General features: G+C 34.2%; 1 protein-coding gene and 1 non-coding gene across 2 annotated transcripts in view; both read left to right on the forward strand.

Moving 5' to 3' along the window:
* The window catches only part of LOC138709978 (cardioacceleratory peptide receptor-like), a 414,250-nt gene that overhangs the window by 308,918 nt on the left and 79,360 nt on the right, over nucleotides 1-25,972 (forward strand). The gene's annotated exons all lie outside the window — the stretch shown is intronic.
* Nucleotides 18,511-18,583, forward strand: TRNAI-GAU (transfer RNA isoleucine (anticodon GAU)). Its single transcript has one exon. It is a non-coding gene; the product is annotated as a tRNA-Ile (tRNA).

Genomic DNA, 25,972 nt, shown 5'->3' on the forward strand with positions numbered 1-25,972 from the left:
AGTTCTGTCTTCGAGTTTGGATTCTATATTGCAGCTCCACATTGTCTCTTTTCATAGACCAACAGTAGTCAGCCATCATCACTTCATTCCACCTGCCTTGATAACGCTTTTCTATTTCTTTCATGTCTTGAAGAACCATTTCTCCGTGTATTTCGCTATGATCTCCAAGATAAGCAGGGAAGAAGTGAAGATGTCTACGAAGGAAATGTATTGCATTTTTCATAGCTACCAACATATTTTCTACAATGTTTTTGAAATTGTTCCCATTTCCTATTCCCAAGAAATTGTCAACCACATTCTTAAATCCTATTCAAGCCAGTCGTTCTTCATGGGTCATTAAATTTTCAAATATTCATATTCCATCAAACGTCTTATGTTGGGTTCCACAGATATTCCTTCTTTAAGTTTAGCCTCAGAAAGAAAGGAAAATTCAGAACTTACGTATTTGAAACAATCACCATCTTTATCCAGTGCTTTCATAAACTGTTTCATTATTCCCAGTTTAATATGAAATGGCGGCAAGATGATCTTCTCTCGTTTCAGCAGACACTCTCTAATGATAATGATGTAACAAAACACGTTAGGGTCACTTACACATTATCTTTGTGATGAAGTCGCCATCATTAGACCGGTTTGAAATAACCTGATAACGTCTACACATATAAATTTCACTTCACAAGTATTATCATATGACTGTAATGCTTCTGTATAATTCTAGACAACTCGAGAAGTACCGATTGTTTCACAGTCGATCGTATTCAATCACTTTACGATAGATTATATCGATTTCAGTAAAAAAATTACGCGCGAAATTTAAATAGGCCTATAGGGCACTTAAAAATTGTGGATGTTTGACGAAAACGGATTTTATTTTTGCAGAGAGCGTGAAAAAGTCATTCAAAATAACTCTTCATCATGCAAAGCGTCAAAAGATGGCAACCCTGTGTTTCCTGTCATCAAATTTTACATTTCTATCATAAACTTCAAACAAATATAGCTACAAATAAGTAGCCTATATTAGTTCTATGTATTTTGTTTCGGTGCTTCTCAACATTTTATTTTCTCATGCGCCTTTGCACCATTCATCACACTGTCATTCCCTCCTATGTTGACTAAAACTAATGCATATAAAATTTAAAATATTTTATTTTATATATTAATTCGTATATATTTACATGATTTATTTGTATTTTTTTGACAACATGTCAGAGATTGTCGGACATTGTCTAGTTTAAAAAATAAACTAAAATTGCAATTTTTCAATTCAGATTCCTTTCAATTATAAGCCCTTTTCTCTGCGATAGTTTTGTAAAACTATATATATTTGCTCTCCCTCCTACCAATAGTGCATAGCACAATGTCAGTACGGTCTGCTATACATCGAACTTTTCTATTGATTTTCGAGTTCATTTTTCTTTTCTGGTTATTATAAGCTTATTTCAGTTGTGTTAACTCTCGCTAGTGGTTTTATATTTTATTTTATCCGTCTTAGTATTTATTTTATTATTGTAAATATTTTTATTTTATTATTATTATTATTATTATTATTATTATTATTATTATTATTATTATTATTATTATTAGTAATGAATTAATTTGTATTACTATCTTTATATTATCTCCGTCACAGATATTCTATTACTATTATTTTATGATTATTATTATTGTTACTATTATTTCTAACATCAACTTTATTATTGATCTCTTTAAAATTTATGTAGACTACTGGACTGTTCCCGAGCACGAGCATATGCTCATTTCGGGTATATATTCATACTAGCCGTACCCGTGCGCTCCGCTGCACCCGTTAGAAATAAATATAAAGTAATTACATAATTAAAATAGGACATTTGATCCAGGGAACATTCGTGTTTGATAGAAGGATAAATCGTTTAATATGTTACTTAATTTAAATTGCATCCAAATAATTAAAATGCGATCATTTTGGTCCAGAGACACTCATTTGGTGCAATGACAAATCCTTTAACATGTTTCTTAATTTTTATTACATGCAACCATAGCTTAATGAAGATTGACATCATTTAGATTTATGTGTATATTTTATTTTACTTGTTATAGGTTTCCATTGAATTATGGTAATAACTTAATTTTAACAATTGTTTTCTACGTATTCAGTAAATGGCGCTTGGCCCACTATGGTTCTGAACCCTTCAAATAACTTAAATTATATTATATTATATTATATTATATTATATTATATTATATTATATTATATTATATTATATTATATTATATTATATTATATTATATTATATTATATTATATTATATTATATCAGAAGTTACTGTAATAACATTATAGCATTATGTCCATCTGGAGAAACTACACTTTCCAATGGTGAAATAATAATTAATTATACAAATCGGTTAATTTAACTTTCGATATTACTTCATACAAACACAGAAACATTCTCTGTGGGCTATCTTTCATAGCTTTCGATTGTTGCTGTCCAAGGCCCCTTATAGACGAAGTCATTTGCTTTTAATTCATTACACGCCCTTAGATGGCAGTTATTTTAATTTTAAAACTCATTTATCTCATTAAATATCAGTCCTATCAAAATTTTTCAAGGAATAAAACTTATCGCAAATTATTTTTAAAGAAACGTTTGTTATGCAACATTTTTCACAAAAATCAATAATAAGCGAGATATTGCGATTTATTTAATTCAGGCCCCCTTATAACCCCCCTTTTAAATAATGTATTTTGAATGCCATATAGCCTAAAATCTAAGTTACAACGAACTTAATTTATATTCCAATTTTCATCGAAATCCGTTCAGCCATTATCGCGTGAAAAGGTAACAAACATACAGACAGACAGACATACAAACAAAAATTTCAAAAAAGCGATTTTCGGTTTCAGGGTGGTTAATTATATTTGTTAGTACCAATTATTTTCTGAAAATCGAAAATTACCATAAAAATTTCGGCTACCGGTACAGATTTATTATTAGTATAGATGTATTCATTTCAAATGTAAATTGTGAATAAATTTGAATTTGAATTTGAATTTGAATTTCTTTTCCTTCCTTTCCCGTTTTGTGTTCTCTTGATCACCAGAAGAATTTATTATCATACCCTTTTTTTTTTTTGTAAATTTCATTTAATTTTCGTATTTCTTTTCATTTTATTATTATTTTATTACATTCCATTTTGGTATATTCTTCCTTACATTTTCCATATTAACTATTTGTACTAAATGAGTTGTCTGCCGGTCTGAAGTTGCGCTCGGACGCGGGTTCGATCCCCGCTTGGGCTGATTACCTGGTTGGGTTTTTTCCGAGGTTTTTCCCAACCGTAAGGTGAAAGCCAGGTAATCTATGGCGAATCCTCGACCTCATATCTCCACATACCATCTCGCTATCACCAATCTCATCGACGCTAAATAACCTCGTAGTTGATAAGCGTCGTTAAATTGCCAACTTTAAAAAAATGAGTTGCTTTTACTATATTCCAATGTATTTTACTTTCTTTTTTCTATTATGGTATTATTTTAATGTTGTTTAGTGTCGATTTTCTTACGCTATTATTATTATTATTATTATTATTATTATTATTATTATTATTATTATTATTAGTATTTTTTGTAATATGTTAGTATTCTGTTACTTAACTTTTTATTAAATTTTCACTGCTTGTATACTTTGTGACCTGGTAGAGTGTAAGAGAAGGTCCTATGGCCTTAACTCTCCCAGTTACTTACTTACTTACTTACTTACTTACTTACTTACTTACTTACTTAGTTACTGGCTTTTAAGGAACCCGAAGGTTCATTGCCGCCCTCACATAAGCCCGCAATTGGTCCCTATCCTAAGCAAGATTAATCCAGTCTCTACCATCATATCCTACCTCCCACAAATCCATTTTAATATTTAATTCTCCCAGTATAAATAAATAATAATAATAATAATTATTATTATTATTATTATTATTATTATTATTATTATTATTATTATTATCATTGTCCTCATTCCCTTCTAAAACCCTCAAAATTTCCCTTTGGTTGGGAATCACTGGTTTAGGTTATATGAGTGTGCCACGGGTTTTTAAATTACACCTTTAGTGTGCCACATGTGCAGAAAGGTTGAAAAACGCTGGACTAGAGGATCAGACGTGAACATTCACAGCGAAGAAGTAAACCATATGAAATTATATGTTTCATGAAATGATATAAAGAAAAGAGCCGGGTGAAATGAAGAGTGTTGGTGTATTGTTTTAGGCCCTACTCTTGATTGAAACGGGAGAACCACGACAAAAACTCTCATCCTTCAATCTTGTATACCACAGTACCACTCCGGTCAGCGTTGGGGATCGAACCCGAATTTGTAAAATGGTAAGCTGAGTTACAGGACGGATCCATTTTGTTCTTGCAAATCTCAAGTTTGAAATTAATAATCGAAATAATTTAGCCTGGGACAAAACACGTGCACTGAAACCAGTTTCCCCAGGTCGGACTCTACTTGATTTGCGTCTCTAATAACTACTTACATTACCATTAAGTTTTCTTACATGTTATTAACCAATTTTATTTGAGAGGACAATCTGCTACCTACACAGCGTGTGATTAGATGAAGCAATTTTAAGAAAACATGTACTGGATTAATTAATATTTATGACGATATCTGAAATGATAATCTATGCAACTTATGAAATAGGTTTACACCTTCCATTCGCTTGTTTCTTAACTGAGCGTTGAGTTAAAAATAACTTCGGAAAGAGTGACCGACCTTTACTTTGGTATGGGTCAGAGACCCGCAACTACTATCTAGTTCACGAAGACTGAAAGACGGCGTTGCTACACGAGACCAACGGGAGGTACAGACCTGTGGCAGAACAATCTTGTTTCTTGTAGACCAGGCGTTCTCAACCTGGTGCTCTTTTAATGACATTTGGGCTCTCGACATGCGAGTTAAAATGTGCTCGCGAGCATGAATGCTCCTGAGGTTCAGTTTTTAATTTAAAATTTGTTATTCGTGCCGGAAGAATCAGTATTCGTATCTATCCATTATAATATATATTAGATACCTGACACACCTCCTCGTGTTTCATGGTGTATAACACTTTTAAATCCAGTGTGGACTTAATCAGAGAAACAAAAATTATTCAAGAGAATAACATGGCTGCTCGTATGGAACTTCAGTTGATAGATCTCCAGTCCTCCTTAAGGATGAATTATATCTTTTAAAAGGAGAAATTACATATGATATATCAATATATGATATGATATGATATGATATGATATGATATGATATAATATATGATATGATATGATATGATATGATATGATATGATATGATATGATATGATATGATATGATATGATATGATATGATATGATATGATATGATATGATATGTTATATGACATGATATGATATGATATGATATGATATGATATGATATGATATGATATGATATGATATGATATGATATGATATGATATGGTATGATATGATATTGCCAGAACAAATGTACATATTGATTTTTTATGTGATATATTTACTTCACATCACTTCTTTATATGTAATGTTGTACCTCAATATGATATGACATGATATGATATATGATACGATACGATGATATGAAGGGTTCAGAGCCATAGTGGGCCAAGCGCCATATAGTCAAACTGTAAAAAACAAGGGTTAAAATTAAGTGAATACCACAATTTCATTAAACACATAGCAAAATAAAGAGTATGCACATTAAAACTAAATGATATGTCAATCTTCATTAAACTATGGTATTCACTTAACTTTAACTCTTGCTTTCTCCGCTTTTAATAAATGGCGCTTGGCCCATTATGGCTCTGAACCCTTCATAGGCCTATATTATATGACATAATGATATGATACAATATGTGATAGTCTATGTAATATGATAGAACATATGATATGATATGATATGATATGATATGATATGATATGATATGATATGATATGATATGATATGATATGATATGATATGATATGATATGATATGATATGATATGATATATGATATGATATGATGTGATATGATGTGATATGATATGATATGATATGATATGATATGATATGATATGATATGATATGATATGATATGATATGATATGATATGATATATGATTTGATATGATATGATATGACATGACATGGTAGAATATGACATAATATTATGATAATTTAAATGGTGTTTGGCAGTGTTGCGAAAAAACCGAAACATTAATAATAGAAAATCTGCAGAATAATATTTTTGTTCACTGCAAATTTCGTAGAATGTACAATACAGCAAATCTCAACCTCTACTGTGAACAGCTCTCAGCGAAATAAGTGAAAAGGCAGGATTTTGAATAGGGTTAATAATTTCATGAGTGTCGTGGATTAGGTAGAGGAAGCGAGTGTTTTCACTCGCAGCGGAGCGGACCGGTTTGTTTGGATGGATTTATAGTGGGAAATTCTTACAACTGAGGCTTTTGGGAGATTTAGTAGATCTTCTTATCTCGGACGCAGAAGAGGCTCCTGCAGAAGGAATGCGAGTCCACACATTGAATAAAACTCTGAACTATATTATATTACAGGACTGGTGGCCGTTGCTTTCGCTTCTGATTTGCTTTCCTATCTGTAAGTTCAGCTACAACTTTATCAGTTAACTTCCTCGCCCTCTTACTTTATTGAATGATATCAGTCTGCTGAATAGAAAAAGGGTAAATAGTAGAAATGATGTTAAGAATTAGAATGATTATTTGAAGATACCTAAAGCAAAAATTACATTATTTTTACACGTCCGTCAATATTTCTGAGTCATTGTATTCAAAGTGAACAAAGAGTGTAATTCAGACAGCATTGACAGAGCACTGGCTTACCCGGGTTCGAATCCCGATGTTGGAAGAGTCGTATTTTTGGTGGAGAAAGGTAAGGTTTTCTAGTTTTTTTCTCGGTGTTCTCCCGTTTCCTTCCTTCTTCATTTCAATAGAATATTCATTATCATAATTTCAGTAGTTTTCACCCAAAAATAGTCTGGCGTTATGTAGTATTGTGAATGGCTTACAGATGGCGTTTGAAGAGGTGTAGCACGCTTTCGAGGGAACTCGGAGGACACTCTAGTGCAGCGATGTCAGACAGGGACTAAACAGAGCGGAGCGCTCCACTAGACTGGTTGCGTGCTCCGGTGTTTCCACAGACATAAGCAAGTTCAAGCTCCGATCTAGCTCCACAACCGGTATTGGAGCTTACAACTCTGACACTACTGCTCTAGTGGGATTCCATCAAACCTTTTAACCTACATGGCTGAATCGATAGACGGCACCACATAGCTGAATCATGATTCCACAAAGAAAGCTGCAGCTCGGACTCCTGCAAACATTTCCAAAGTAAAGGAGCGGTAAGGCACAATAAGCCCATTCGAGGCTGCAATGCATAGCTTTCGGGCCTCTCCTTCGTACAAAAAGAGGATGAAATCCAAAATGATATTAATTGCAATTGCAATAACCTAAATATTTCAGAATTTTGCATTACAATATACATCTATACGTATTTAATTTTCAACAAAATTGTGAACTTAAAAAAAAAAAAAAAAAAGGAAACGACAAAAGAGAAGCTTTGTCTAAATTTTTCAGAGTAATGAAAATTATAAAATGAAAATGATTTGAAAATTAATCTTTATTTAGATTCTTCGCCCAACAGTGCATATTGCTGTGGAATCCCGGCCACAAAGTCACTCAATTGAGTGCGGTCCTTGTATAATGGCAGTTGACTTAATATATGTCAACATATATGTCGAACTTCGAGTCAGACCACAAACAAAAAAAAAATAGGAGAGGGATTCGATTCGGTGCTGTGGATTGAACTTCGAGTAGCTCAGTGGTTAGAGCACTTGGTACGTGAAACCAAGAACCTGGGTTAGATCCCCGCGCCGGAGCGAATTTTTCTCCTCTAATAATTATTTTTACCATAACAGATATATTCTGTAGGACCAAAAATTAATCTTTACTTAGAGTCAAAGGAGATGCTCAATATGATAATCATTTTAAAAAGCAGTCAACATTTTGGAAGGTGGCAGTATTCATTAAAGAAAGAAGGAAAAAACTAAGAAGAATGGGTTCTAAAATTAAATTTTGTACGAAACCAGGAATTTGAAATTGATATTGTAACTTCAGAATGTATTCTAATGTGAACTCTTTGCTCGTTTCTTTTTGTGTACACAATATCATATCCGGAATGCATACACAAAAGGGTAACAAGGTGTGAGTCCCTAAGATGTAGGGCAGAGGGATGCACATTATAGTGATTGGAATCATATTGAGCATATTCTATGTTGTTTATGAACAAATTCTCATATCTCGGAAGATATTAATTTTAGGGCCTATTTTTATTAAACTTTCTTTCCTTGTTTTGATGAATACTATCACCTCCCAACATATTGAACGTTTTTTTGACATCCTGTACAAGAAGTCTGTCTTGAAATTCCGTTTTCTTTTTGCGGTTGCTCATTAAATATTGTTTATTTCAATATTACACTGTTATACATCGTGATTACACAACTTCTAACACTATATCACTTCGGAATATGTATTGTATGTCTTTCTCGTGTTAAATTCTATCGTACCTGGTTAACATGTTTCGACCTGTTATTGGCCTTGTTCAGAACTGGTCGTTGCTGATCTTGGCGCCTTTTTTGTTTTATTTCCTGTGGGAGTGTGTTTGTGTAGTGTAATGTGGAGTCAAAGAGTGTATGTGTCAATGAACCAACATGATTACAAAGAAGAGCTAAACACAATCAAATACATAGCACAAGAAAACATAATAGACAACATAATACGAAAGACAAAACATAACCACAAAGCATAAGAATACAACACAAAACACAAGAACACAAAAAATACATCACACTAATGTACGAAAACAAAAACACACACAAGATTGCAACCTCATTCAAGAAATTAAATTACAACATCGCATACAGAACAAATAATACTCTACAAAAACATCTCAGCATACAAACAACACAAACAAACCAATACAACCACACAGGCGTATAGAAACTCAAATGTAACACCTGCAACAACTTCTACATAGGACAGACAGGCAGATCATTTCAAACACATTAAAAAGAACACATCACAGCCATAACAAAATTAAAAAACACTTCCACATGTCCAGAACACATCACAAATGCTAACCACACATACAGAGACATAAACACAGACATGGAAATTCTACACATCCAACCAAAAAGCCAGAAACTAAACACACTAGAACAATATGAAATATACAGACACACAAAAACACATCCAAATGAAATTCTCAGCACACAACTCAATTTCAGAAACACACTATTTGACTCCACATTACACTACACAAACACACTCCCACAGGAAACAAAACAAAATGTGCCAAGACCAGAACGACCAGTTCAGGTCGAAACATGTTAACCAGGTACGATAGAATTTAATGCGAGAAAGACATATAATACATATTCCGAAATTACACTACTATTATTGATATTGTTTCGTGTTTGAAGTAAACGATTATGTTGCATAGTAACGATTATTTTAAATGTTAAAAATTTAAAGGTCGTGGTCACTAGCATAGACTGGAGGGGTTGGAAGGTGCGGGAGGAAATTGTGTTCGGTCGTGGGTTCCAATTCAGCTGAATCATCAAGTGAGATTTCGTCCTTTCTTTTCCAAACTGTAAGGCTAATGTCAAGTAATCCCATGGAAAATCCTCGACCTCACCTCTCCAGTTACCATTTCGCTCGCTATCACAAATTCCATTGACGTTATGTAACTTCGGAGTTAATACACCATTGTTAAATAGCCCACTAAACATTTAAACGTTTTTTTTTTTTTTTAATTCATTTATTTATTTATTATTATTTGTATCCATACAAATATAATTTTGTTACAAAAGAAACGTTTCAAATAATTATTATATTAGCCTATGCAAAAGAAGTACGATGTAGGATAAAAATTAAATCAATTTGTCATACTGTAGTTTCCCCGAGAGTAATTGGGAATGACATTGTTTAAAGCTAGCCAGTGTCCGGAGCAAATAATGATTCTAGGAAAAAAGCAACTCAATACGAGCTGGACCCGTAATATATTGAGTACTCTCAGAGGAACGTATAGCTGTGTCCAAGCTTTGAAACGTCAGCAAAATTGCACTACGTATTGATTCACTTCTATTTTTTGTTCTATTGTGAGCCTTTGATATTTATTGTTTGAAATGTTTCAATGTAATTCGATTCTATTACTGTAAGAAAAACCTTTGACAGGTCGAATGCACACTATATTGAGCTCCTTCTACGGTTTTGTTGTGGCAAAGTCTTGGAAGAAACTTCGTGTATCGACGACAGAAAATAGATTTCCTAACTAAAGCTCTTCTTGACACGAGAAGTTTTCAAACATAATACAGTAACGTAAAATAAAGTAGAAAAGTAAGATATTCTGTCAATAGTGTAAAGTCTGCTTAGCGTGGGTTTAGCACTAAGCAGGGACCGTAGTTGTGGTTCGAATCCTTACGCATGGATTCTTGTCTTTTGTCAGTGTGATGTTGAGACATATCTTAGATGGAGTTCCGGTGTAGTACTAATTCCATTTCACTGAATTTCCATCATGAGTTTGTGTAATGTGTAGATTGAAATTATAGAGGCTTTTCAAGACAGGGACCGTAAATCTCTTGAAAACATATAATAATATAAAAAGAAGGGAATATAATTTACTGACTTTTATAGTTATTATGGATTTTGAGAAGGCTTTTGGTAAAATTCAAAGACCTTACTTACTTACTTACTTACTTACTTACTTACTTACTTACTGGCTTTTAAGGAACCCGGAGGTTCATTGTCGCCCTCACATAAGCCCGCCATTGGTCCCTATCCTGAACAAGATTAATCCAGTCTCTATCATCATATCCCACCTCCCTCAAATCCATTTTAATATTCAAAGACTATAATTATGGAAAATAATGGAAAAGGGAACAGTTATATTACCGGTTGTTCTGTAAGGCTGTGAAACTTGGACTCTCACTTTGAGAGAGGAACAGAGATTGAGGGTGTTTGAGAATAAGGTCCTTAGGAAAATATTTGGGGCTAAGAGGGATGAAGTTACAGGAGAATGGAGAAAGTTACACAACGCAGAGCTGCACGCATTGTATCCTTCACCTGACATAATTAGGAACATTAAATCCGGACGTTTGAGATGGGCAGGGCATGTAGCACATATGGGCGAATCCAGAAATGCATATAGAGTGTTAGCTGGGAGGCCGGACGGAAAAATGCCTTTGGGGAGGCCGAGACGTAGATGGAAAGATAATGTTAAAATGGATTTGAGGGAGATGGGATATGATGGTAGAGATTGGATTAATCTTGTTCAGGATAGGGACCAATGGCGGGCTTATGTGAGGACGGCAATGAACCTCCGGGTTCCTTAAAAGCCAGTAAGTAAGTAAATGGAAAAGGGAGGCCATCTTCAAAGTCTTTAGACAACACCAAAGTTTTATAGAGACTGAGCAATAAGGATAATTGAAGAAAATTATTTTACAGCCAAACCTATTTTAACCTCCTGACTCTTGAAACATTTGTTGTTTTATTTTTTAAAGTTCAAGATAAGTCTATACTTGAACAAAAAAAAAAAGCCACGGACATGAAGAAAAATGCTAAAATAATTCTGCAGGTTACAATTAGGGAACAAATGCAGGTTAATTATACTATATTTTTGGTTTCTGCACATACATCTTATATCATAATCATGTATAAAGTATAGTATAATATACTATACTCTTATGACTCAGGAGATTAAGGAGACACTAGGACTGATTTTTTTTACAAAAAAAATGGCAAAAATATCATTTTTCGGTTTTTTGTACCAAAATATTCAGAATATGCGTGATATATAATGGAAATATTTAAAATGTAATCAAAATTTCTCCAATTTCTTTAATGAACCTCCGACAGGAGTGAGATAAGTGGCCAACAGTCTCGGAGCTCGCTTAGACTCTTCCCCACAGCTCTACGTGCGCTCGCGTATCTTTTAATTATTTCCCTTCCTTATCCTCATTTGATTTGAATCGTACATGTTATTTTTTATGAATGTTATATAAGCAAGAGGTCAGTATAGTGTTCACATGTATGCCACTGAGGCGCACAAAATTTAGGGAGGTAGCTGTAGTTCACAATATATTACTACGATGTACCGAAGTACATATGATATTTCCATGCAGAAATTCTGCGTCATCATATGATGAAGGATGAGTAGGAAAGAGAAAAATTTTCTCCGGCACCGGGATTTGAACCCGAGTTTTCAGCTCTACGTGCTGACGCTCTATCCATTAAGCAACACCGGATTCCCATCCCGATGTCGGATCGAATCCTCTCAGTTTAGGTTTCACCTCTTGGGTTCCCTTTGAGAGAATTTTTCTCTGTTCCACTCATCCTTCATCATATGATGGCGCAGAATTTCTACACTGAAATATCATATGTACTTCGGTACATCGTAATAATATATGATATGCGAAAAATAACCACTTAGTGATTTAAGGTGGCGCTTGCTACGTCGGATCCCGGCTACTTAGTCACTCGTAACGAGTGCAATTCTGCACATGTATAGACATTGTGCCACTGTCATACATCTATGACGCAGTGCATGAGGGTAGGCCACTAGAGGGAACCCAAGAGATGGAACTTAAACTGAGAGGATTCAATCCGATATCAGGATGGGAATCCGTGTGGCTTAGTGGAAAGAGCGTCAGCACGTAGAGCTGAAAACCCGGGTTCAAGTCCCGGTGACGGAGAGAACTTTCCTTTGTTCCACTCATCCTTCATTATAGTTCCCAAGCTTTCCTTTGTTTTATCACTAGACGTGATGCATTTAATAATATGGTAATTCCGTAGAATACGCAAAATCTAATCGTGTAGCTGACAGTGAACTACTGGCACTACTAGCGCCCAAAATAATTGTAATTTGCCTCTGTTTTTCTGATGCACTTCAGCTGTAGGATACCTGTATATTTCGACTGCATACTTCAGTTTTCAGTATACGAGTATTATTGAGTTCCTATTCACCTTTTCAGTCTGCACTTCATTGAGAGGCAACCTTACACTCTTTGCATTCAATGTTGAGTCTTTTCCAAGATTTCCTTCCTCCAAGTTTTTTCTGTGCTTTATGAATAGGCGATTCTATTTTTTCTTACTTTAGTGTTCGGTTAATTTTTTACATGACTTGTTTTGTTAAGCTTCTCTTCCTCTCAATCCTTTTTCTATACAAATTGATACGCAATTCTATGCTTTTAGACTTCATTATTTTCTATTTTCCAATGTCTTCTCTCTCTCTATCTCTCTCTCGCTCTCTCTCTCTCTCTCTCTCTCTTGTATTTTCATAGATACGCAATTTTTCCGTTTCGACTTTATTGTGCTGTGTCTTTCGAGATGTTCCTTGTTTTCTTCTGCACTTTGCGGACAGCCAACTCTGTTGAGTATCCAGTTTATCTTTCCCCAGAGCTTACTCTACTTCTCCTCCTGTTCCTACTCGTTTGTCTTCACTTCATTGATAGACAAAGCTAAGCTGGAAATTCCAACTTCATTTTTCATTTTATTCTAAGGCCTCTTTTCTGTTCTTCTGAATTTTCTGTAGAAAATCCTATTTGTTACCACTTCGCCATTCAATTTCTTTCCTTGCTCTGCTTTTTGTGGCAAGTTAAAGCGATTTATACATAAACACACGAAGAAAAACATTATAAATCTGTCAATATTTAAACTGAAAATTCAGAAAAAAAAAAAATTCGGCTATGGATTGATATAATTTTAACAGCGTTATAATGGATCATAAGACATATTTAAGGTGTGAAATATAGCATTTAGACAGAGAACGGACACTGAAAAGTTTTCTTTTCTCAATCATACTATCAGGGACTGGAATGCTTTACCTGCAGACTTACTAAAGACTTTACCAATAACCAAAAATGTATTTAAAAATAGGCTTAAGGACTTTACTAATAGACGGCAGTATATTATGCACACTATGATGTAATTGATGTTTTGTTATTTGAAATTTTGTTTCAGTGAAGAAGTGTGTTATGTCAGTGAAGTGTGTTTGTGTCAGTGAAGTTTCATAGTTCATAGTGGTAGAGCAAAGTATTTGAACAGTGAAATGTTTTGAAGTGTTAGTGAAATCAGGACAGTATCAGTGAAATGTGTCGTAGTTCCAGTTCGTAGTGAGTTGTCAGGGAAATGAGTGTAGTGCTGAAAGGTACTTGTGCATTTATGAAAATATACTCCTTGGTTTTAGTTCGAACATAGGATTAAGATACGAATTAGATTTACTTTAAATGTTATTTTAAGTGATCGTGCTTCATTCAATTTAGGATGTTCCTTCTTAATATTATTATATTATTGTTGTTATTATTATTATTATTATTATTAATTAACTAATAGTATTAATTATTTATCGTATTTATTATTAATTGTTTTTATTAATTGTCATTATTGAGTCTAATTATCCATGTGAGTGTGTATAAAGAATACATACATACGTACATACATACATACATACATACATACATACATACATACATACACATCCTTTCCCTCTACTCACTATTACATACTTACAAATAGCTTCTAGAGAACTCGGACGTTCATTACCGTCCTCACATAAGCCCGTCATCGGCCCCTATCTTGAACAAGATTAATTTAGTCACTATCATCATATTTCATCTCCATTTAAATATTATCCTTCCACCTACGTCTCGATCTCTCCAAATGTCTTTTTCCTCTGAGATCTTCCAACTAACACTCTATATGCATTTCTGGATTCGCTCATACGTGCTACATCTCAAACGTCTGGATTTAATTTTCCTAATTATGTCAGATGAAGTATACAATGCGTGCAGTTCTGCGTTGTGTAACTTTCTCCATTCTCCTGTAACTTCATCCCTCTTAGCCCTAAATATTTTCCTAAGAACTTTATTCTCATTAGCCTCTGTTCCTCTCTCAAAGTGAGAGTCCAAGTTTCACAACCATACAGAACAACCGGTAATGTACTTAACTGCTTTGTAAATTCTAACTTTCAGTTTTTTTGAAACCAGACTAAATGAGAAGAGCTTCTCAAATGAATAATAACAGGCATTTCCTATAGGCTATTTATTCTGCGTTTAATTTCCTCTCAAGTGTCATTTCTATTTGTTACTGTTGCTCCAAGGAATTAAAATTTTTCCACCTTTTCAAAAGATAAAGTTCCAATTTTTATATTTCCATATCGTACCATGTTCTGATCACGACACATAATCATATAGGCCTACTTTGTTTTTTCGGGATTTATTTCCAAACCTATCCCGTTACTTCAAGTGAAATTTCCGTGTTTTCTCTGTTCGTGGATTTTCTCCCGATATATTCGCGTCATCCGAATAAACAAGCAGCTGATGTGTTACGCGTTCAGTTCCATATCCTCTTCGTTTTTCTGGACTTTCCTATTGGCGTATTCTAGAGCAAAGTTAAGTCACTATTAAATACTATTTAAAATTTACATATAGTACAGACATCTAAAAAAATAAATTATTCTAGATATCTAAAATTTTGTGCAGTCCTTCAGAACCCAGATACGTTAGAAGTAGACTGTTATGATATTCGTGTAAGTTTTACAGAAGTTTTCGTGAGTTTTTATAATCGAATTAAAATAATTTTTTCATCATAACTAATAACAGAACACCATTATAACAGAACAGAATGGCTCAGTAGTAACGCACTGGATTCGCAGCCTGGAGCTCTCGGGTTCGATGTCGATGAAACGGGATGATGAGGAAAGGATGATGGAGGAGGAAAGGAAGTGGCGAAGATGAGTGGGGTACCAGTCGCCTGATAAAGTTACCTGATATTCATCCATAGGAGTGAGGGAAAAACCTCGAAAACACCTCTCAAATATGCAAATTTTGAAATGTTTTTTGTTTACCCCTAGATGTAATATTGAGTAAAGAAAAATGTATACAGTTGAAGTTATTTCTCATGTTTCGAAGCATTCCTAATAGATCAGATTTCATCAAATTGTAACTGCAACTTTTTGTTCATCATCAGTTTAAATATTAGTAGATTTACAATGACTTTTCCTTACATTCCCAGACACCTCCTCTAAATCGGCTTATTTCGATCTCTCTTGTTCTTAATTTATCTGTATTCATGTAAATTTGATAATTACATTTCAAATCTATACTTTAGTTACGATTTCTACTTACCTATACCGCTTATAATAGTACATTATGCAACGAGCCTATAATGATAGTAATTAAGAAGTGAGTATGTCTGTTTATGAAACGAGCGCAAGCGAGTTTCATAATTTTCATACGATCTTCTTAATTACCATTATAGGCGAGTTTCATACGACTTTTTATGCTCGACCATATTTCTAACTTGGAATTATTCAGATGTATACATTTTATTTGTATCTGACAAGATCGGAAGTGACCTTGTTCTAGGTCGTGAATTGTGAGATGTGCGCAGACGCGAAAGTATTGATTTTTTCCGAGGAACAGTAACGTCATTGACCTTGATGTAATCCCGTTAAACTTGATATAATCTTGATTATTGAATTCGACATTGAAAAACAAGATGACAAATTGCATTTATTTGAATATTATTTACAATTAACTCTAATTATTATAGTAACAGAACATAATCTTCTGCGACTGTATTGGATTTCCAGCCTCCGTGACTTTTCGCTAATTCTCTTTCGATTGCATATCCGAGAATAATCGATACTTGCGGTTTTATAACGGTACAAAGCTGACTTGTCATTGGCTGAACCCCTGTAAGCTGAGTTGTCATTGGCTGAACAACTGTGCTTTAATGAGTAGGTGTACTTTAATGACATGCATTAAAGGACTGCTACCAGGTGTATAATTATTACATTTCGGCATGTCGAGCATAAAGATAATTATAGTTTCTTAAATATAAACGTAAAAACACACAACGTAAAAGACTACAGTTAATTAATAATCCTGCTTAAAATAGCATTATAAATATCTGTTTAAATATCTTTGGCCGTAAACTTGGATCACAGTGCGTGGAATCAAAAACCCGGACCGTAACAAGCATTTCACTTGCTATCGAGTTTGTTTGCAGTCAATATCGGTGCATATTTCAGAGGCCATTAATTTCCGATGTGCCGATTGGATGGGGAGGGTTCGCTCTGGTGTGTCCTTGCTTTCACAGCCCAGGAAACTCGGATTCGATTTCCCCCGGACCCAATAATCCTAACTGAAAGTTTTGGTTGCTAATCCCAGTTCTCGCAGACAAACGCCCAGATGTTCACGTCGCTTTCCGTGGAGCGCATCCACAAATGAATAATTGTGGGGTATTCCACAGGAAAATAAATGCCAAGGCCACTATTCGAATGTATATTACGCGTACAGTGATTTATGTTCAAAGAGTGAAAGAAAATTCAGCGCAGAAAATAACAACAATAATAATGACATCAAACAATTCCCATGCAAATTCTTTGAAATTCACAGAAAAAATACAATTACCATATTATACTTACAGACTTCGAGATTTCATTACTTTTTGCAGATGATTTAGCTCTGGTTGCGTCCTCAGAAGATGAATTACAACGTTCAATTTTTAATTTTAACAAATTTGGAATTAAAATATGATATGAAAATCAATAAAGAAAAAACTAAAATTATGGCCTTCTGCGGAAAATACCCTGTGGCTAGCAAAATATGTTTAGATTCGAAAATATTAGAAAGAGTAAATTATTTTACATATCTCGGATACACATTATCTTTTATCGATCAAGTAGACATTTCACAGAAAATTTCTAAATACACCAAAACAATGGGAATAATTTTATTAACAACATTATGAAAACTTCCCTAGTACAAAGGCATACTAGAATTCGCCTATACAAGACCTTGGCGAGACCTGTAATTTGTTACGGCAGTGAGGCATGGACATTGAGGAAGAAAGATGAAAGCAGAATAACTGCTAATGAAATGAAATTTATGAGATATACAGGGGGATATACGAAATGGGATCACAAACGCAATGAAGATGTAATGGAAGAATTACAACTAGAACCTGTAATTAATCACGTAAAACATTATCAGAACAACTGGATAAATCATCTGCATCGCATGCGTAGAGATAGAATCCCAAAAGTCATGCTCCACTATCGTCCAAACGGGAAGAGATCTCTCGTTCGTCCAAAGAAGCGCTGGATTGAAAATTCAGCTGTGAGATCGTAACAGGTCATATGGCGTAATAATTTAAGGACAGAAGAAGAATAAGAAGAAGAAGACTTCAAGATCTATTCATGTCTGCTGTTAACTTTTAAATACTATGTAACTATTAAACAATAATAATAATTGAATATTTTATTTATTTGGCATTGATTGCACACTTTTTCTGTGCGACTGAAATTGTGGTTTTCTGTTAATGAACAATGCTGGGTCTTTGACGTCTTGTTAACCCATTTGAGGTATGTGGATATAAAAGGGAATAATTGAGCCGGGGTCTGGTAGTGTTCCTGGGTAGCTCAGTCGGTAGAGCGTTGGCGTGATCAGCCAAAGGTCTCGGGTTCGATACCCGGCCCCGAAACAATTTTTCCCTTGAAATTATTCACTTACAAAATGGACATTTATAATAATTATGTGCACAGATTGACATCCTACTAAAATGTACAAAAATATTTAATATATTCTCGACGACAGGATGGTACCACATAAATACAATGATTTTACGTCGCTGGTTCTTTGCTTAATTACACTAATACGTTGAAGAATCCTCATAATACAAAAATTTCAAAGTGCACAAACATTCCCTAGAATCTCACAGTTCTTAACTACTTATCGCTGATACAGTCGTAAAAAATTGTTTTCCTTCTTTTTCTAGAAGACATGTCGGTAGGATTCGCTATTATTGTATGTAATGGAAGAGGAAGCAAGTTTTATAGTTCTTAGATGAATTGGTCTGTGAGATTTATATGTTTATGTGTACTCTTTATGGACTATAATTTTACTCCATGCTGAGTAAAACCAACTTTAATTGCCTTCTACTACCTCTGGAGGATTTTCTAAGCTTCGTCATTTAAACGCATTAATGAATGCAATGTGAAATTTCTCTTAAAAAACCGAAAGCAATTTTAAGTCATAAAATGCAATTAGTAACTTCTTCCTTTTCATAAATTTTTTGCCTTTGCTTTCTATATTTTACTCTCCATTTCATTGTCTAAGCTCGTCTTTCTTGCTCCTTTGCGCGTGTTTAACCTTACATATTATACAGACACGTGGCGTGATTACAGTGATGTGGCACAATGTCGTTAACCCTGTGAGGGATAGAGGCTTCATTTGAATCCACAACACTTTCTATTTTTTTCCTCACTGCTGACGCTGTGGGTTCAATTGAATTTGTACCACAGTGGCTTCAAATACAACCACCTCCTAATTTGTATGCAAATTTGTGAAGATACAAATTGTTTTCAAATTTCATCTCTATATTTTATGTATTTCATTTCATTTAATCAATATCCACCACAAATTTGTTAATTAAGAATTCTGTGCCTAAAAGGGTAATATTAGGGATGCTAGAGTTTAAATTCTTGAAAGAGAGATGCTGAAGCATGCTAGCGAAATATCTATTCGAGAAAAGATTGTAAATAAAAATATGACAACGTGACAATGTAGAAGATAGCAAGCAATATTTCAGCCTTACATTATACTATGCAATTCAAATTATATTTATATATTTTTTCTTATCTTGATATTTTATTTAATCGTTTATATCTTATGCTATATAGTACGTTTCTGCTATTCAACTTTTTGTCTTGTAACCCTCATGTATTCTCGTATTAGTATATAACTATATATTCTATCTCAAGTAAATTAGTTATCACCTAATTTTTTATATTCTCATTATGTATTCAATGTGTTTGTTATTGGTATAATATATTATGTAATCGTCGGTTTTATCTCTAGTAGTTTATAAGGCAATATTCCTATTTAGACAAATTGTAATATTATCTTATTAAGTTGATTGAGGGTGAATACAACAAATTTTGTTATACCGTCCCAACCTATTATTTCACACTGAATAACTCGACTAAAATAACTTTTAGATTATGTTTTACGGTGGAGAATTTTTAACGATTCTTCTGATAAAAGTGTATTAGTTTAGTGTTAGTTTATTTAATTTTATTTTGTTTTATTTTAATTTATTTTATTATATTTCGTTTAATTTCAGTTCATTTTATTTTATTTTATTTCATTTATCATCAAAATTATGCTACTCTTTATCATTATAGAATAGTGTAAGTCATCTTTACTAGACTTTCACTCAAAATTCGATCAACATATTCACGAAATTTCAGTCTTCTGAAAGTAGCATTACTCATAATTTCTTACAGAAATATCATTGCATGGTTAAGGTCAGCGATTAAACGGACTGGTTTTATCTCCCCTTACGAAGAAAGTGTTCATCACTTGCTTTGTAACAGAAGAGAGAGTAAAACACAATCGACTGAATTTCTGACTGATTAACGTTGAAGCTTTGAGAGGCATTTCTGCTCAGTCATCTGTTTCACGTGATATAGAAAAGGAAAAATATTTTTCTATCTGAACATGTTTGACAGTGATTTATGGTGAACGAATCGTTGTAGGTTGTGGTAAAAACTCTATCCGATAGGTTGCCAGCAATATGAGAGAACATTGAATTCGAACTCGCTGAGATGGAAGAATTACGGACGACCTCACTACGCCACCGGAGAATGGAGCGAAGCACTCAGCATCTCACATATAGGAGACCTCCTTCAGGTGTCAACCCTTTTGAGCTGCGATTCTAGCAAAGTTTTCTTAACATCCCTGTCTATATCTAAATGTGACCTGCATATTTTAACACTCAAGAAAATGACGCAAGTTAGTAATGCACTAAAGAAAATATGTACTTCATTATAATCGCCATGTAAAGTCTATTATCTGTAGGCGACGACATCAAGCATCACATAACTGACTCACATACATAACAAATCAAGCATCCGTTACAACACATACACTTCAACATAGTAACCACACTTTTAAAAGTTACAAATTTGGCTCCAAGAAGAATAAATAGGACACTGTTACTAATTACTATTCTTCTACAATTTCTTAAATATATCTGTAATAAATTTGTTAAATTCCGATATGAATAATATTCACGTTTTTTATATTGTTATCGTTCTTTAGCGATATAGATAATATTCAAGTTATCATTTATATTCTGTTTTCCTTCATTAGCATTATAAAATAATATTCAAGTCATTTATATTGTTATTGTTCTTTCGCAATATAAATAATCTGTATTTTATGTAAGTAATTATTATAACACAAATAACCATCCTTCTTTGTAAAATAGGTTATTTTATTTAGATAATTAAATAAGTATTATATAATATCTTATATTAATTAAACAAACCGATATTTATTATTTATATTCTGTTATCGTTCTTTAGTGATACAGTATAAATAATATTCTAGTTATTTATATTGTAATCGTTCTTTAGCGATATAAATAACATAAATTTAATATTAGGTTTCGAAAAATCCAGTTGCATAATACTGGTATTAGTTTTTCTTTTTGTATTATTACATTATACTATCTTGAACCACAATAAAATGAAAAGGAGTAACGAGGAATTGAACCTGAGACGTTGACATCTAAATTTCGACGTTCGTCCGCTGAGCTACGAGGGCAAAAGTGTGGAAACATTTTCGGAAAAATTGGCCCAAACACACTCTAAGATTTTCTGATGATTCGTAGAAGCTAGTCCAGGATGCGGGGGGCAAAGGCTAATTGAGATTTCCCGGTCTCTGATCGGGTCAAACATCCTGATAGAATTAATATTTAACCCTTGCCGTGACTTTCGGTGAAGTCCGGAGGGCCCAATTAGTCAAATCCACTCTCCTCATCTCCAAGATTGGGTCCCCTGGAATTTAATAAGATGCGAAAGAGATAGTGGTGTGCGGAAAGCAACGGGATGTTACCGCATTTAGGCCTATCCTTCCCAAGAAAAACTGCAAACATGAACAAAGGAAGCTTTTAATAGAAGAAGAAGGATATTCTGCGGACCTCTGGAAAAAGAACTAAGGAAGAGACTAGTGAAGTGCTTTGTGGAGTGTGGCACTGTATGGGGAAGGAACATGGACATTACGACGAAATGAAGAGAAACGAATTAAAGCATTTGAAATGTGGATGTGGTGAAAAACGGTGCGTGTGAAGTGGACAGACAGAATAAGAAATAAAATTGTGTTTGAAAAAGTGAGTGAAGAAAGAATGATGCTGAAACTGATTAGAAAGAGAAAAAGGAATTGGTTGGGTCTCTGGTTCAAAAGAATAATAGAAGACATTAGGATATGTGGATCATATGCGGAGACTAAGAGGAAGGCAGAAAATAGGAAAGATTGGAGATTGCTGGGTTTGCAATGAAAGACCTGCCCATGGACAGAACACTTATGTATGTGGGTATGTTCAGAATGCCTGGAATATCGTGTCTAAGAACAGTCGCTATTTGCAAAGGCTAGTCGATTCCATGCCCACTCGACTGCAAGATGATCGAGATAAGAGGAAGATAGACTAAATATTGAATTGTGGCTTTTTGTTTTGTTTTTTTGAACGCTTAATTGTTTGAATGTTTTAAGGCCGACGCCAGTAAATTTGTTTTATTTATGCCACGAAAGATATTTTTATTGAGAATAAAATCTTTTTTCTTTCCATTTGCAGCCACAATATCATAATGATAAAGTCATGGCATAATATATTAATGAACCTGATGTTAATTACTAAAATAATCGTAAAAGAGAAAGGAGCCATTATGTATAGTTTGTCTCTCTCAAAAACATAACAAAAAAGAACATAAAAAGCACGAAGTTGTAGTCGAACGCAGGACCTCATGAATAAGAGGCCTGAACGCTACCATTACGCTATCGAATCACAGAGAGAATACTTCAATTATAACTGTAGATATCAAGGAACGTGGTCCAACAACATGTAACATCGCCTGTCTCCGAATTATAGCGAAGATACCCGAAGGGAACTTTGTTCCAGGAGAGCGGCCACTTTTTCTTTTGACAGCTGTACATGTTTTCACATAACAAATGTACTACAGAAATTACAAATGGTTACATTCCAGTAAATCTTTACAAAATTAATGTACGTATAGTACATAGTCTGTGGTTTAAAGACGGCTCTCAACATGGCGCCTACCGAGCTCGTTACATACATTACATCGTATCATCGTTGACTGTCGAACAAGTTCAAGAACTCCTTAATATTATGCAACCAAAGATTGAAATACGTTAAACAAGTTGCTATAATTCCAGGCATTTAATACAGAAAAAGGACGAACCGAAACTGTCATGGGAAAAACTCGCTGCTTTCAACGGTGTGTAGCTTTGTACTGAAGCGTCGCCGGATTTGGATATACAGTATAACCCCGATTATCCGTCACCCTATTAACCGATTGTCGGATTATCCGACTTTTTTTAACTCCTATTTTCTTTTTGCTGTAGAAAAATATATGAAATACTGTACGTTATATTTCTACATAGTTTTTCTACAGAAGTTTATTACAAGCCTTTACTTTTGCTACACAAAGTATGTAGTAGAAATGCTTCGCTGTCGGCAACAGAAATAGTTACTTGTAAAATAATCACTACTTACTTCCAAAGAAATTACCCCAAGAATTTCTACAAATCGTGTACAATTCAGCCCTTATCCTTACTATTTGAGTGGCTTTACTGCATACCAGTAACTTCTATGCAAAATGTCTTCCACAGTTGTTAAAAAGAAACGTATTGCGTTAATCGAAAAAAAAAATTACAAATAATTTAGAAGAAAAAAGAAACTATGGTTAATGCTGCTTCAGATTAGAAGATTGGCGTTAGAACTGTATGTGATTAAAAAAAAATAAAATGGAATAAAGTAAAACAAGGATAAAATGTATAAAGTATGTAAATCTATAACATGAGACTTTAAGTATTCCTAGCTTTCCGCAGACAATCATCAACCATCAACCCTTGGCTCTTAAGAACCCTTCATTGACAACTGAACTTTTAATTAACCCCTGATCCACTACATAGCAAGTTAAACACAAGGCCACGAAGGAAATTACAAAATTGTGTATTATACACCTAATTTAATGAATATATTTTATGGTACGGATTATCCGATTTTTCGATTAACCGTTTAGTCCAGCCCCTTCATTACCACGGATTATAGAGGTTCTACTGTATAAGCAAAAGTTGCTCCATTTGGCACCACCTGTCACATCTCACCACCTCATTCTAGTGCCGAGATCAAGGACGCATGGGGTTCTATCTCCATGCCCCCCCCCAAATGCCTTCATGGCATGTAAAGGGGATACCTTTACCTTTACCCCACCGGAATTGAGATATCTTTCATACCATGGGATCAGTTTATATATTCCTGTGTCGTAGAAGTCTGCCGCCTAGGGTCGGAACCAGTGTGTGACAGTCGTCTGCACCTCTCTGTTGATACCAGTGTATGACAAATATCTCAATTTCAGTGGGAAATATGTTGAAAAATTCAGCAATTGCTGTTTCTATTCCAATAAAATATCTTTCCGTGAAATTGTATTTTCTTTCTGTAAACGCTCCAGGGAAACCTACTTTCCTGACAGCCTTTGTAAACGCGCTGGAGTGCCAAAATTTGTATAAGCACTTGTTTTGGACTTTATTAACATGGTGGAGGAAAAAATTAACATTTGTATCTGTCCCCATGAGAATGTTTGCTTGTAAGAGAAAAGTTTACTCAAAATTCCTTCGGCTTTCCTACCAGTCTCATTCCTAAATTTCTTCACTAACACCATATCATCATCTCAAAGTTTTTGTTTAAGCTTGTGGTACGAAATATAGATTATTATCAACTCTGTATGGACTCTTAACTTTTTTCTATTTTACTTTATATGTACTACATGACTCTTTGTTTTCTGTTTTCTAACACTTCACTATAAAATACAATAATAATATTGGTTCTTATATTTTTTAATTTATTTTCTTTGTGTTTAGATTGAAATAACTCTATATGTTTTTATTGGTAAAGGATTGAAATAAAAGTTTTAGTGGAGAGTGAAGAAGCACCGAGAGATACAGAGATCCGATAGCGCGATCGGAAATTGAACTACGAACCTCCTGAATACAAAATAAAACTACTACTCGATAAAGCTTGCAACACGGAAATACAGTCTCAGAATTGGGATTGAAATCCACCTCACGGTTCCCGTCTCAAAGACCGCACTGGTTCCGAATTCGGTCATCCTGACAGCCTCGTATTAGTATTGGAGTCACGTTTAAACTTGAGCAATAGCTCGGGAGATTCTATACCCTGGGCGGTAGACTCTATGAAGCATACTGCCTTTATTTATCCTTCATATCATCCTCTCCGCAACACATCAATAGCAAAGGAACCTTTTTAATCTCTTATTTAACGACGCTATCAGCATTATCTACCTTCGGTAGGATTGGTGATAGAGAAATGGTATTTGGCAAATTTAATAGGAGAAATTGTCTTAAGATTACCCGACATTCGCCTTACAGTTGCGAAAAACTTCGGTAAATCTCAAACTGGTTATCAGTCCAAGCGGGATTGGAACACATGTCAGAGTGGAATCTCTGATCATGAATCACGCTTGCTATTCTGATACGAGCGATGATTACATCATTATTGCTATTATGACATGATTATCACAATCATCCAGTTATCATCACTAAGGATGAACTCTCATCAACGGATATCATCAATACCGCCAGTCGTCATCAGATTCAATTTTCGTCTCTTGTTAGTATCAATTATCAATCATGTCAGATTCCATTTTAACCCATGTTATTATCAATCGTCAATCATCGTCAGATTCAGTCTTCAGTCAATTCAATGATCAATCGTCAATCGTTAAATTCAGTCTTCAACCCATGCCATTATAAATCATCAGTCATCGTC

Source organism: Periplaneta americana, chromosome 12 (assembly GCF_040183065.1).
Source record: "Periplaneta americana isolate PAMFEO1 chromosome 12, P.americana_PAMFEO1_priV1, whole genome shotgun sequence".
NCBI classification, from domain to species: Eukaryota; Metazoa; Arthropoda; class Insecta; order Blattodea; family Blattidae; genus Periplaneta; species Periplaneta americana.